The following is a 16,170-nucleotide window of genomic DNA, read 5'->3' on the forward strand; positions in this document are numbered from 1 at the left end:
TTAAGGAACATTTAAGCTGAAAAGTAAAACAAATAGTGTACTGAGCACTGTGCAAGAAGACAGCTACTGATCTGGAAAAGAAGCAAGTAAGTCTGTCAGATAAATGTAAAGCCTCCATACTTGCTCTTGGGCCTTAAAGATGTGGTTCCACAAACAAGCAAATCAGGGCAGTCAAACTAAAGCCTGTTCTTGGGTTAAGTGGTGTGACTTTAAAAACTAGTGTGTGAAGAATCTGCTGGTAGATGATTTTGGGATACTGTAAATAATTTGTTATTCCTAACCTGTCATTTCAAATAATGTTTTTTTAAAAAAGATGGTTATACTGCACATTCCACACAGAAATATGTCCTGGTTGATGGAGAACAGTAAATTATTTAAAGGGGGAGTATTAGCCTCTGACTTGAAAGGTGTAAATTGTGAAGTGATTTTCATCAACCAAAAAGAGATAATCAATCAGCTGAATATGTAGAGCATCCCTAGAGCCCCATGAAGCCACTAGATGGTTTAAAGCAGAGACCTAGTTTTCTTTGGCAAGATTTTTGGCTAAAGAGTTTTTAATATTTAAACATGATTCATCAAACTCTAAAAAGCTTTCAGAGGCTTTAGTGCTAAAAGAGAACACTGAAATAATTGGTAATAGTGCAGTTACGTAAAGCCCTTAATTCAATCTCATTGGGAAAATTTCCCTTCTAGAATATCCAAAATAAATTGTTCAAGGACAAACTTTTCAGTTGCGTGAAAACCCTTTTTACCATTGGCCAGCACATCCTATGGACTGCTGAGCCTATCTAGGATTTCTTCCTTATTACATGCTCCCCCCTCATTATATATAGTTTGGCAATGTATTACTTAAGGGATTACTATGCAGATACTATTTTTTTCTAAACTGGCATACAGAGGGCGTAAAATAAAATTTTACTTGTTAACTGACCTGCATTGGCAGTGTGCCATTTTAGAATGACATTGCTTGTAAAGAATCTCAGTATAGGTATTACATGTTGAGCTAGTTTCTTATAGCACTTACCTCCTTTCTCTGGTGGTTTCCATTACCATGACAAGTTTCAAGTATTACTAATAGCTTGTTGAAGCATTTATTTGAGAATGAGAAAAACTCTGGAAGTCTAATCTGAGGAAAATATTCTTTTAGGAGGTTTCCACTGGAGAATGCTAAACATCCCTTTAGTAAACAGGATGCTGTTGCTTGTGCAAATTGAGAATGTCCTGCTGTCCATTAGTCCTGAAGGGAGATGCACGTGGAACAGTAACACAATTAACAAAAAAGATCTCCATGAACTGATCAGGACACACAGGCAAATGAATGACAGACCCAGAGATGGATTTAAGTAGCAGGCCACAACTTCATGAATTTAACTCTGGGGTGGGGTGTGATATCCCCACCCTTCAATCTTACATACCAGGCATCTGACTGGGTCCACTGTCGGGTGACAGGGCTCCCACCATATTACTAATTATTCAAGTTAGATCCTCCTTGGCCTATCCCATCTCACTTCTGAATCCTCTCACCCTCCCCGCAGGTAGAGGTTGCAACAAGCTAAACAGTCTTACCTTTCCTTATATTAAACTTTCAAGTCCTAGTCTTTTCATTATGATGCAAGGAATGCAAGAACCCTCTGGATCTCAGACAGTTTGGCCCAATGGGAAAAAATCCTTCTTGATCTCAAAACACATGATCAGTCACTACCACAGCATCCTGAAACATATCTCCTGTATTCCCCCAAAGGTGAATGAGGGAGAGTGGAGCAGCTAACGGGTCACAATTCTTTTGAAAAGCCCAAGAAGGGTTTAAATAGAAGGATGAGGAGTCGGGGTGGAGTGCAAGAGCCAGTCAGCACACCCAGTCCCCCCTGCCTGGCCAGTGGAAGACTGAGGACCCAAGGAGGAGAAATCCAGCTCTTCCCTTCCAAACCTTGCACTCTCCATCTCGCCCACACCCTTTCTGGGCACTGTGTCTTATCCCTTCTGACCTGACTAACAACCCTTCCCATTGAGAAGTCAAAACTCCAAGAAAAGTAGATCTAAGAATTCTGGAAAATTGCAATATCCTCATTTGTAATTGAGTCCAAGTCACCTTGATGAAAGATACCAAAATACTGTCATTACAGGCAGTGACAATAGTTTGCTCTCTACTTCATATTCCTGTAATGACAATTCAGATCACTATAATGGGTAGACATATCTGTATGAAGGAAGTGCCGTACCTTTTCAAGTTTTCATAAAGGATTGTGATCTGAATAGATGTCAGCCTGAAGGGACAGAAGGGTTTGTGACCCATTGTAGAAGGAGAATACTCATGGAAACAATGAAGAACTCCCACTGAGTTCCCAGAGAACAAAAGGCAGAAAGACTGGCTTCCTAAGAATTCACTCATCTCATTGGAGAATAAAATATTATTAAATGGAAAAATGGGAGACTTCATACATAACCAATCAGAAGAGTAGAAGTGTAATTCTGAATCAGGAGGTAATAATTATATTGAGGTGAGCACAAATTAATGTGTTATCAGACCTATGAGTTTAAGATATAAGACTGATTAAATTCAAAGTAATTTAATCTAGTTAAAAAGGTGGATACTAGGAAAGTTTGAAAGATCTAGTATAATTGACCTCTTTTAGGTACAGAAGAGGAACCACAATGTTCAGATGTTAAATATGTTATCTCAGAATTTGTCCAATTACCTGATTTTTTCATGTATTTTCCCCCTAATTAAAAAAAACAAACAACTTCCCTAATAAACGTAGTCCCCAAGTGGCCCCAAAGATCTGGTACTGAAATCTACCATTTAAACAGGAAATTCTGAACTAAGGCACAGTATTTATCCAGACACCATTAAACTGAACCTGGTTATTGATAAAGTCAGCATTCATTTTCCTCAATGGACAACGCCTGCAGCATGATCCATACCCAATTTACCTCAGTGTGACATTGGATAGGTCATTAATGTACTGCAACCACTTGAGGAAGACGGCAGCCAAAGTCAGCACTCGGAACAACCTGCTCAGAAAATTGGCTGATTGAACCTGGGTTTCAAGTGCGTGGACACTCAGAACATCAGGCCTTGCCCTCTGATGTTCAACAATAGAGTACTGTGCTCCTGTCTAGTGTCGCTTCTCTCACATGAGGCTGGTCAATGTAGAGCTTAACAACGCTATGGGTATTGTTACCAGGATTTTACAGGCAACTCCATTGCCACGGCTACCAATACTTAGGGCTAGTCTACACTAGAACTGCTAAATTGCTGCCATGGCAGTGCTTTAATGTTCCTTGTGTGGTTGCAGCACAGCGCTGGGAGAGAACACCTCAATGAGGGGCGTGGCTCCCAGCGCTGGGGCACTGTTTACACTGGCGTTTTACAGTGCTGCAACTTGCTGCGCTCAGGGGGGTGTTTTTTCACACCCGAGCCAGAAAATTGCAGCGCTGTTAATTGCCAGTGTAGACAAGCCCTTAGTAACATAACACCACCCCATATTCACTGTGAGAAGGCCTCTGTCATGCTGCTGGCCAAGATCAATGAGAATAGTGACCTGCCTTTGTATGCAGACCTCTTCAACACGTGCCAGATCTCCTGTCTTCTAGATGCCCTTTATTGTCATTTATGCCACCAGAGGATATGACAGTGGAATCTGCTTGGTGCAATCAGTGGTCAGCAGCAACAGTTGTTAATCATTCTCTCGTCACTGACCCAAATATCTGTCCACCAGGTTTTGATCTGCCAAGGCACCTGTGGTTATCTCTGAACTGGTTTCAAACAGGACAGGGCAATTGTGTGGCCAATCTCTTTAAATGGGGTTTTCTAATGACCTGTGATGCAGTTGCGGTCAACTTCAGACTATGTCTCATATGCTTGACTGACTTACTTTGACACCAGCCTCTCCACCTGGCTGACGATTACACCGTTAAATGGCTGGGCACATTGCACATACGCTGATATATGAGAAAGGATACTGGAATTCTGTTACATTAATCTAAGTAAAACCCCAACTAAAATTATTCTGGAGTCTGCACACTGGGTGGATGTATTGAAAAAGAGATGAATCCAAGAAAGCAGATGATTTCATTGATATCAGTTTTTACTGAGGATGGACTTACTTCTTAGGGCTTAGTACTAATATGTTAGGCGTGCAGTGTGGTGCTTCGGGAGTTCACCCAGACCAGTTAGGGGCTCTGTCACTACCTGCCCTGTAATCCTCACACAATGGCCTCACTTTGACTTCCACCAGCCTGGTTACTCCTTGCAGGGAGACACCAACAGCCCTTCCAGTCCTTCCCCCAAACGATCTCTCCTGCAGTGACAGACTATCTTGCTGTACCCTCACAGAAGTAATTAAGTTTGCTATCTCCAAAGAGACAGAATACATACTAGACCAGTGGTTCTCAAAGCCGGTCCGCTGCTTGTTCAGGGAAAGCCGCTAACGGGCTGGGCTGGTTTGTTTACCTGCCGCATCCACAGGTTCGGACGATCGCGACTCCCACTGGCCGTGGTTTGCTGCTCCAGGCCAATGGGGCTGCGGGAAGTGGCGTGGGCCGAGGGATGTTCTGGCTGCTGCTTCCTGCAGCCCCCATTGGCCTGGAGCGGCAAACTGTAGCCAGTGGGAGCCACGATTGGTCGAACCTGCATACACGGCAGGTAAACAAACTGGCCTGGCCCGCCAGGGGCTTTCCCTGAACAAGCGGCGGACCGGCTTTGAGAACCACTCTACTAGACTGTTAGTTTATCTGAAGGCCCACACTTCAGTTTAATACACAGAACTGAGATTTTTTTTAATATAGTTACAAGTAAAACAAAACAAAACACGGTTTCTAGTGACTAAAATGTCAGCAAGTTACAATCATTGTCTAAGCAGGTTTATCATCTAAAGTCAGTTCCCAGAGACTTCAACTCTCTTGCCTGAAGGATTCACCTTTCTCAGTTTATAAGAGCTCTGGTCTCTTGTGTCCCCCAGGTGATGGATGCCAAAATGGCTTTTTGCCTTTGCTTGTATTTCTCCAAAACCTATTGCCTCTGTTTCAAGAACTAGGAAGGCTTCCTGGGAGTGCAAGCTATATCTGCCATCATAATAATTAAGCAGCAAAGAATCCTGTGGCACCTTATAGACTAACAGACGTTTTGCAGCATGAGCTTTCGTGGGTGAATACCCACTTCTTCGGATGCAAGTGGTGGAAATAACCAATAAATAATAATAATTATTATTTAATAATAATTAAAACTGCAGTCTTCCCCCTCCCGCTTATCTAGTTTGATGGCTTTATTTACCTTTTATGTAGATGTACTTTTCATTGTCCTCTGAGGTGTTATCTGGCTCACTTTACATAGGAGACACAGGAAAATAGGCAAAACAACTTTCCTTTGGCTAGGACAGGCTGGGTTTATGCACTGCTTGCAAAACACCTTTTAAGACTGTATTTCCAGGGCACATCTATAATTCATTATACACTGCCTGTATATACACATCACACAATAATATTCATGACCAGTGAGTTACTGGATTGCATATGATACCTTACATGATACCTTTTAGATACAGATTATGACAACACTATGTTTGGACAATGAGGGTACGTCCATACTACCCGCCCGGATCGGCAGGTAGCAATCGACTTCTCGGAGTTCGATATATCGCGTCTCATCTAGACGCGATATATCGAACTCCGAACGCGCTCCCGTCGACTCTGGAACTCCACCACCACGAACGGCGGTGGCGGAGTCGATGGGGGAGCCGCGGACGTCGATCCCGCGCCGTGAGGACAGGTAAGTAGTTCGAACTAAGGTAGTTCGACTTCAGCTACGCTATTCGCGTAGCTGAAGTTGCGTACCTTAGTTCGACCCCCTCCCCAGTGTAGACCAGGCCTGAGTGTGCCAGGCCTGATGTGATTTATGGCATGGTGTGCACCCTGTCAGTTGGTATTGAGGACTTCCTGGGTCACATGCAGGTATCTCTATTGAAAGTATAATTGCACTTGACAATTACATTAGCCATTGATACATCCACATAGTAAAAAATGTCTAAAAGCATCAAATGGACTAAACCCCTCACAAATTAGAAAATGTTTAATTTGGGCACTGAATTTGGTTCTTTAGGCTATGATGAGTCAACCATTTGAACTTTTGAAGTTAATTTGAATATATTTTCCATTTAAATTGCTTTTATTCATTGCAGTAACATCAGGCAGGATAATTTACAGATCAGAGGGGTTGGTTCTTTAGAAGGTCAGTGCTATCTTTTTCAACAGTATAAAATAATTCTAGGAATCTCACCTTAATTTATTCTTAAAATATTTGAAAGATCACAACAGCTAGTATTGACTTCCTTCTGTCATTCTTATGTGAGGAGAAATTATGGCATAGACTAGTTACTAGGGTGGTGAAGGTGCACATCAAAAGGACAACTGAATTTAGAAAGATGTGTGCTCTTTTAGCAACATTTCATCCTAATGTCAAAGGTAATAATGTGTCAAGATCATTTATTTCCAGCTGGAACAGGGATGTATTTTCAAAGCATAAACCTCTAAGGGACTGTCTTCACCCCATGGTATAAGAATTCAGTCAACTAGAACTATAGCATTATTTTGTGCAGATAACCTTATGTACTTTTAATGTAAATATGCAGAAATACTATTTGATCTAATATTCATACTTGTGATACGTTTAGTAAACTGGATTGGTTCTACAAGCCTCAGTTAATGCAGTATTTGTAAGAGGTGTTCTACACACTGCAGTAACTCAGTTAAAAGCAATTAAGATGGAGATACTTTATCATGCTTCCTTTTATTCCCTTATTTTCTGTGGTTAGAAGCTCATTATGACTCTCTCCTCATTTAGTTCCAATGACTGTATCACAGAAATGTAGAGAAGTAGTGGCACATGGTAAATATGAATTGGAATACTGCTTGCTGGCAGGATAGAAAAATGTTGCTATCATATCAGCAATACATTTTCTCCCAGTTTAGAAATAAGAAATAGTGTGCTGCAAAGATAATGACAACTTGAAAAATAGTTTTAGTATAAACTGATTAAATTTTTGTAGCTATTTGGCTCCTGTATTTCAAATTCAAGCATAATTTAAGTACAATAGTTGACAGATGTCATGCATGCTAACAAAATTTTGATACTCTGTATATTTTCTATTTTGTAATTCACTCTACAGAAAATGAGATCTGTTTTTGTCACAAAAGGCTTATCAATGAAGGGGATGATGACTAGTTACACAAAAGCTGGTATTAGCTGGATATGAAGTTTAATTTATTTTATAGCTGGCATGTAGAAGCGTTGTACTGGCCCAGTACTTACATGCCCTTAATGCCATCATACAACATCGACCAGAGGAAAACTAATTTTATTGTGTTGCTCTGGGTAACCTTGAAGATACCAACTTTGTACTTGTCAGTGAATAATTGTGCCCTCATTTTAAAGCTCCATTTCATAAAGCTCTTGTACCACTCAGCTAGTGTTAGTCACAATTATATAAATCCACATAATGAAATGCAAACAAATGACTTCAAATTGCATTAGTACCACAAGAAGTATTAACTATCCATAAGGCTTATAGATAGCATTTGTAAACTGAAAAGGATTAGCATCAAAATACGGACATAGAGCTGTTGTTCATTAAAATAGCATTAGTTTATAATCTAAGATAAAAAATACCACGTTGGAAGATATAATTCTATACATAATAATTAGTTCACATTGGAGTCCTATAACTGAAAAGTTTACCTTCTGAAAAGCTTCACCAATCATACTATTAGAGTTATGATACCTGTTTCAGATCTCTGAAATCACAAACTTGACTTCTTCATTCAATCTGCCCTCTTGCAAGTCAAAGAATACATCAGCCCTAGAAGGATTCCTTTAATTTTGAGAAAATAAATTTGTAAATATTCTGATATGTGATAAGTTCTTTGTGATAAAGCTCCTCCTCTACTTCGGTGGTTCCTGCGCTTATTGGTGGATTTTGCTTGCCTCAGAGATTCACAGTAGCCCTCAGTTTGGCCACCTTTGTGGCTCAAATCTGCTGTTCACTCAGATAACCTCATCACTGGCCAGTATGGGGAAAAAAGAGTAAGAACAATCCCCGCAGTTTCTGCTGATCCACCATGTGGGTCGGGAAACAGCCCAGAGACCTTCCCCTCTGGTGGAACCTCCTGTGTTGGATCAGGAGTTGGGAGGTTTGGGAAGAACCCGGGCCCTCCCTTTACCCTGGGTTCCAACCCTGTGGACTGCAGCTATCTAGAGTACCTTCTGGAACAGCTGCACAACAGCTACAATTCCCTGGACTACTTCCCCATGGACTCCTCCCAACACCTTCTTTGTCCTCACCGCAGGATCTTCCTCCTGATGTCTGTTAACGCTTGTACTCCTCAGTCCTCCAGCAGCACGTCCTCTCACTCCCAGCTCCTTACGCACACCTCACTAATGAGTGAGAGCCTTTTTAAACCAGGTGTCCTGATTAGTCTTAATTAATTCTAGAAAGTTCCTGAGTGTTCTGGAATAGTCCCTGTTATCTTACCCAGAGAAAAGGGACCTGCTTAACCTGGAACTAATGTATCTACCTTTGACCACTGTCTTGTAGCCATCTGGCCTGACCGTGTCGCGTTTTACAATACCGATAGATATAGTAATAGTTTTAATTATTTTGGGGTTTTTTTTGAAAATACGCTAGACTAAAAAAACTGTACTAAAATTCTTTTTCAGAGTTTGTATTTTAGTCATATTTGGTCAGAAATTGGATTGGAAGGTAAATTATTCCCAAACTTGCACAGAAACTAAAAACTGATTGGGAACTGCTGTTATCTTCCCATAATTCTTAATAATGAGTCTAAAACTTCTCAGTCAGACTGGTTAAAAATAAACAACTATGGGAAGCCTGTTGCCAAACAGGATGGGCTATTAGGCGCTACTGTGTAGAGAGCCATCACAAGACCTGTGTTCCATATTTTAAGGTCTTAAGTTGTGCATAGACATGTTGTGTCTTTGCTCAGGAGAAAATTTCAGCCATAGGCCCCAGTTCATAAAGGTACTAAAACACATGCCTAACTTTAAATATATGAGTAGTCTATCCTTAAAGTTAGGTATATGATAACTTGATGAATAAGGCCCTAACATAATAAAATGCATACATTTTAAATTTGCTTCAGGAGATGAATGCTAGATCTGTTAACTTGTAGGAGATTTGATTTAATCATCATCATGCCAAATCCCAAAGGGATGTGGGCTCTTTGCATATTGAGTGCCACCTGGATTGATCTCTGGTTAGGTCCTTAAGGTGGTCTGGCTGGATATCCATTGTATGCCCATCACTAGCATTCTTTATCGCACCACTGAAGCATTTGGCACCCATGTGATCAATGGGCATGTAGTAGCATTCCTTGGTAAATATGCTTTTGAATTCTTTTATCTTCCACTCTGATAATATGTCCATACCAAGAAAGCTGCCAAAACTGAATCCATGTAGATGGAGGTGGTTGCTGAGGTCAGCTTCAAATATCCTTATTTCTGATCCTGTCCTGCCTCTTAATGTGGAACAGCTGATGAAGACCGCGAGAACGGAAACATCAGTCAAGTATTTTTCAGCATTCTTAAGTGCCACATTTCACTTCAATACAATAAAGTTGATATAGTCATGGTTCTACAGATTCATAGCTTTGTGGCAAGCTTGATGTCATGATGTCCCCACAGAGTTTGGTGAAGGACCTTAAAAATGGCAGCAGCTGCTGCCATGTGAATATTCACATATTTTGAGCATTTTCCAGCACTGTCTATGATGTTGCCCGAGCTGATTTTAGTTTTGACTTGGAGGATGCTTGATGAAAATGTCCAGGGATTTAGTTTTATCCAGGTTAATAAACAGGCAGTGCATGCTGCTACTTGTCTGACCAGACCAGCCATCAGCTGCAGTGATTCACCAAACTGAGTCAGCAAGCCAACATCATCAATGTATTCCAGATTTTGAAGCAGAATAGTGTTCAGCTCAATGCTACTGACAGCTTCCTCCTCAAGCTTATCCATCATGCAATCAATGCCAGTATTGAACAATGATAGTGACAGAATACAGCCTGGCTGATCTCCCATGGAGACAGAAAACCTTGCCATGTTTCTGCCATTGATGCCAACACAGCTTTCTGTTCTGGTATAGAGCTCTTCTATCAATAACATTCTCTTCCTAGCGATTCTGAGTTGCCTTATCAGATCCCACAAGCTTACTTGCTGTGCTGATCAAAGCCCTGATGGAAGTCTTTAAAAAGTGCTATGCATGGTTTATTGAATTCAGCTATCTTCTCAAAAAGTTGATGCAAGGTAGAGATCTGGTCAGCAGTGGAACTACCAGATCTAAAGCTGTTCTGAGTATCCAGCCAGTGCCATGAAGTCTGCCTGTTGATTCAAGACATTAACAGGGAAGTGAAGACTTTTCCCTGGGGCCAGCAACAGTGTAATACCTCTCTAAGTTGCTACATTCAGCCTTATCACCAATTCGATTTAGCTGAATGATTAATCTGGCCAACTGTCATAGAAGTTGCCTAAGGAAGAAGAAGGACTAAAAGGAACAGCATGCTGTATCCGTAATTTCACTGACTATGCAAAACTGTACAGATAAAAGTCAGTCGTGGAAATAAACTCACTTCAGCCTCAATGAATAACTGAGAATATGAGAATGAGAATAACTAGTTAAATATCAGACTGTATTTCTGAGGGCTTGTCTACATGATGGTGGGATAATGTGCATTACAGGGGTGTGATTTCTATAGCACACTAATGTGTCCACGTAGATCTTGCAGCTGTGCACTATGGGTATGTTTACACAGTGAAGAAAAAGCCATGGCTGGCCCATGCCAGCCAACTTGGGCTCGCAGGGCTCGGATTGTGGACTGTTCCATTGCTGTGTAGACTTCCGAGCTTGGGCTGGAGACTCAGCTCTGGGACTTTCTAACTTCATAGGTTCCTAGAGCCCGGGATCCAGCCTGAGCCTGGAAGTCTACACAGAAATGAAACAGCCCCACAGCCTGAGCCCGTCGAGCCCAAGTAGACTGGCTGGGCCAGCTGCGAGTTTATAGTTGCTGTGTAGACATACCCTAAATGTTCCTAGTGCACTTTAACGTAGTGCTGCTTGAAACGGTACTTGTTAAAGTGCATCGGGGAACTTTTAGCATGCACCAACAGGGCAATGCATAAAACATTAGTGCTCTTTAGAAATCACATCCCCATCGTGTGCATTACCCCACCATGTAGACAAGCCCTTAAGAACCACATTTGGAGAAAAAATGTCATTATCATTTGTTTATTTGAAAGGAGTTTGGGGGCAGAACCCTGATCTTATTTAAACTATGGATTAAGCTATTATTTGATTCTGGACACTCAGTCTGATCCTGTATATAGAGCCCTACCAAATTCACAGTCCATTTTGGTCAATTTCATGGTCATAGAATTTTAAAAATAATACATTTAATGATTTCAGCTATTTAAATCTGAATTTTCACAGTGTTGTAATTGTAGGGGTCCTGACCCGAAAAGGAGTTGTAGGGGGGGTTGCGGTACTGCTACCCTTCCTTCTGCACAACTGCTAAATAACCTTGTGATCCCATTGCAACTCCCTTTTGGGTCAGGACCTCCAATTTGAGAAACACTGGTCTCCCCCGTGAAATCTGTATAGTAAAGGGTAAAGGACACACAAGACCAGACTTCATGGTCTGTGATGCATTTTTCATAAATTTGGTAGGGTCCTACCTATATACCACTATATTGATTAAGTCCTGTATGATTACCCACAGGACCAAGTACAATATACCAATCAGGGAATTGCAACAACTATCTCAGTGAGAATGTCCAGCCTTTAGGACAAGCACCAAGGCATCACTCTTGCAGGCTGCTGTGCATGCAGAATAGCTTGCAGGATCAAGGCTTTGCATATAGTAACAGTGTGGAACTAGTAGAGAGTTCATGTACAGTAACTCCTCACTTAAAGTCGTCCCGGTTAACGTTGTTTCGTTGTTACACTGCTGATCAATTAGGGAGCATGCTCATTTAAAGTTGTGTAATGTTCCCTTCTAATGTCGTTTGGCAGCCGCCTGCTTTATCTACTGCTTGCAGGAAGAGCAGCCCGTTGCAGCTAGCTGGTGGGGGCTTGGAACCAGGGTGGACCGGCAACCCCTCTATCAGCTCCCCCTATCAGCTCCCCTCTCCCCTAAGTTCCCAGTGCAGCAGCTGCCCAGCAGGCTAGCAATTGCTGCTGTCCCTCCCCCCACTGCCATGTGCTGCTCCTGCCCTCTGCCTTGGAGCTGCTCCCCAAGACTCCTGCTTGCTGTGCAGGGGGGAGGGAAGGAAGAGGTGGGCTAATGTCAGGGTGCCCTCCAACCCCCTGCTCCTGCACCCCAGTTACCCCATCTTCCATAGTGAAGGGGGGATACACTAAGGCTCAGGACGGATGGAGCTTGCAGCAGCTGTGGTCTCAGCAAGCTGATCTAATTAACAAGGCAGTGTACTTAAAGGGGAAATGTACATATCTCCCTCCATTCCTGCTGCCTTTTAGAAGTGAGAGAGTTAACCCTGGAGGGCTCAGCCAATTGCTAGTTCATCATTTAGCAGTAAGGGAAATATCCCACCCTCTGACTCCACCTCAACCAAGCTTCACAATCATCATTACTGTGTACCAGTATTAAATTGTTTGTTTAAAACTTATACTGTGTGTGTGTATATATATATATATATAAAATATAGTCTTTTGTCCAGTGAAAAAAATTTCCCTGGAACCTAACCCCCTCATTTACATTAATTCTTATGGGGAAATTGGATTCTCTTAACATTGTTTCACTTAAAGTCGCATTTTTCAGGAACATTACAATGTTAAGTGAGGAGTTACTGTATACAGGATAAAAAATGCTGTTATTTTTGGAGATGGTACCAAAAACATAGATTAAGCAGCTGCTCTTCTATCTTTCTGTAGGCTTTACTGTGTGAAAAAGGAGGCTGTGTTGCTTTTCTAGTGAAAGATGCAGGTGACTGATAAAGGAAACACTTATTTTAAATGTTCAAAGCTGTAGAAACTGGAATAGCTTCTGAGAATTTAACCTCAGAATATGAAAAGTAACTAATATTTTATAAAGATTACCCTTTCCTTCCTTGCATGACTGTTCATTTAGTTTGGTAAAAATTGTTTAAATAAGTTTTGTTGTTAATCTTACTCTGTATATTTTATAGACAATAAAAATGATTGTATATTTTCCTTAATCATTCATTTTATTTCCTCATCAATCATTCTTTTCTGGCAAATTGGTTCAGTGTAATTTAACCAAAGCACAACCAGAAAAATATACAGTACTTATCAGAATAGCTAAAAAAGAATTATTATTGCACTTTGTGTTGTTATATTCTCCCAGCATGAGCAGTTGGATAAAAGAAATAAAACAATATTTAACCATAATGTGCTCTCAATTTCAAACCTCTACTGAAATTTCTAATTTGAATGGGCATAAATACCTTTGACCAATGCATTTTAAGGATTATATGGGGTCAACAACATCCAGGGTTCTTTGCAACTGTAAGCTGTTTGGATATTTAGGATATATTTTTCCTTAATAAAAACATATTTTAAAATAATAAGCAAACTCCTCATTGTAAACCTCAACTGTATTACGAAGCCAGCAACACTAATAACATATTATACTGTAGATGCCTTCTGCTTTATGGATGAGAGTGCCTATGTGTGCACAGAACGGGTTCAAAATAAGGTTAGCTTCAAGTCAGTTGTGGGAAATAAGACTAGTATGACTGGCTTTCAAATTTCTTCTCAAAATTTTCATAAATATATGTAAGGAAGACAATCCAGATTGGATGTAATTATAACTTTTATTTAAAAAAACCCAGAACAATCAAGAGCATGACTAGTCAACACTAATTGTCTAGTGCCTTTCAGGGAAACTCTTCTACAGACTTTTTTTCTTCTCTGGAAAGCAACATGTTGTAAAATTTCCCTTTCCCACAGGCTGAAAATAGGTTTCTCAAAGCTTTATTTAATTCTCTAGAATGTGCATCTCAGGGTGGTGCTCTCCAAGTTCAAACAGACTAGATAAAGTCACCTCAGTCAATCTCATGGTTTGATGTCCACAGGGCCGGCTCCAGCTTTTCTGTCGCCCCAAGTGGCAAAAACAAACAAACAAAAAAAAGACGAGCGGCGGCACTTCGGCAGCAACTCAACCATGCTGCTTCAGCGGCAATTTGGCGGCTGTTCAAAGAGGAAGAGAGGGAATGAGGGACATGCCGCCGAATTTCCGCAGAACACCCAGATGTGCCGCCCCTTTGAATTGGCCACCCTAAGCACTTGCTTGCTAAGCTGGTGCCTGGAGCCAGCCTGGGATGTCCCCTCGATTTCATGATTTGCAGTGTAGATGTATATAGTTCCTACTATCTTGTTCCCATTCTTGATCTGCTCAAAGCACTCCCTCTGCCCATCAAACTTCTTTTTGGGCTACTATACTTTATGATATTGTCCTCCAGCCTATTGTGAGTTCATTCCAAAAATATATTCCTGTGTTCAGCTTCACCAGGAGATTACCCCTGATATCTTTTAAATTTAATCTTAGGAATCATAAGGAAAAAAAGTCTGCATTACGTAAACGTCAGAAAATCACTTAGCTTCCTTTGTTGCACAGTCTCTCAGTCTATTCAGTCTTTTCTATTTAGTACTCAGGCAAAGTGATTTATAAGTTGAAATGTGAGTGGAATACTTCTGAGATGGAATGAGAATGGAAAAGCCCAAAGTCATTTATTTCTCGTTTTTATTGAATATAATTTCTTTTTATCTGAGTTCTTCACTGTGTTAAAACTACAAATACTTGATCATCCAATTATTGCACCTGGGTTGTGTTGTCATTGTTGAAATTTGTCCTTCCAGTGAGCAAGTCATTCAGCAAGGAGAGGGCAACTGAGCAGACCAAGTTCTTGGAATGGGTAATGAGATAAAGACAATCATTTGTGGAGTTTAAGTTTTATCGATGGTGTGACAATGAAATAGATTGATTCACAATCTTCTTGGAAATAAACTTTGTGATTCAGCCCCTGGAGTGTATATTGTATATATCAACTAATTTTAATTAGGATATACTGTTAATTTAATGTTTTTCTGTATTCCGCTGTTAGCTCCTAAAGTAATAGGAGATCAAATTAATCATCTGGCTTCATACAGTGAATGTAGAACCAAGTGGGCTTGTTCCTCTCAAAACCTACAGAGTCCATCTTTTAAATTTGCCTGTTTTGTAGAGGAGTAGTGTAGTTATCAGGTTTTGCCTAAGAAAAGGCTTAGACAAAAGTCACTGTTTATCCAGTCTTTGGTGAGTCTTCTACCAGCATGAGACATAATGGATCCATTTGTCAGGTCTGGAAGATCTGTGCCTGACACAGGACCTGAGAGGAAGAGTGGGGAACATTGCTGTATGCCACCTTTGTGCCTCTCTAGTATTGGTGTTACCCAGGAGCTGTTTGGGTCTCCATCACAAATTAGAACAGACTCAGGACTGCTTTAATTTACAGCTGGCTGTAATTGCTTTCCAGGAGCTGGGGTTCAGTGACATTCAGGCCATGCTCCCTTGCCACACAAGTTACACCTTTGACAATTTAGGACAGTTTTGAGTCTTCTTTGCACTGCTGGAATGGCACAAAGCAGATTTAATGAGATGCTATGATATGACTCTGATTGGTATTTGGTATGAGTTTAGACTGCCTTCAGATATGGAAGTATTTTAAGGTGCTATTTTTGTGTAGTCTGATTTACTGGAACTTACTTCTGATTCCGATCCCAGAGGTGCTTTTAAGGGTAGGATCTGAAACCTAGCTGTAATCAGGTTCAGTAATCATCCCCGATGGACAACACTCTTAGGACGCCAGCTGCAGAATTAATGATACTGCTTCTCCAGCCAGTGCAATCGTTATTTTATGTTCTGCATTGATTAATTTACCAATAAATTTACTATTAATTTTTCCTTTCATTTTAGGTTCTCTGTTTTCTCTAATAACTCAGACGGGGAGCAGCAAGACTGTGGTCAGTAAGCTTCCTTTCTGCAAGTGTAAGATAGAATTCAAAAGGTCTAAGGGATAAATTCCTCATTTATAAGGAATGGGGATGCTATACCAGAGAATTAGTGTAGTTATGTTCTCATGATAGTAGA

The 16,170-nt window shown here is 40.8% G+C and overlaps 1 protein-coding gene across 14 annotated transcripts in view; it reads left to right on the forward strand.

Annotated features, from left to right (window-relative positions):
• The window catches only part of SDK1 (sidekick cell adhesion molecule 1), a 664,468-nt gene that overhangs the window by 127,845 nt on the left and 520,453 nt on the right, over positions 1-16,170 (forward strand). The window lies entirely within an intron of this gene.

Source organism: Mauremys mutica, chromosome 11 (genome assembly GCF_020497125.1).
Source record: "Mauremys mutica isolate MM-2020 ecotype Southern chromosome 11, ASM2049712v1, whole genome shotgun sequence".
NCBI lineage: Eukaryota > Metazoa > Chordata > Testudines > Geoemydidae > Mauremys > Mauremys mutica.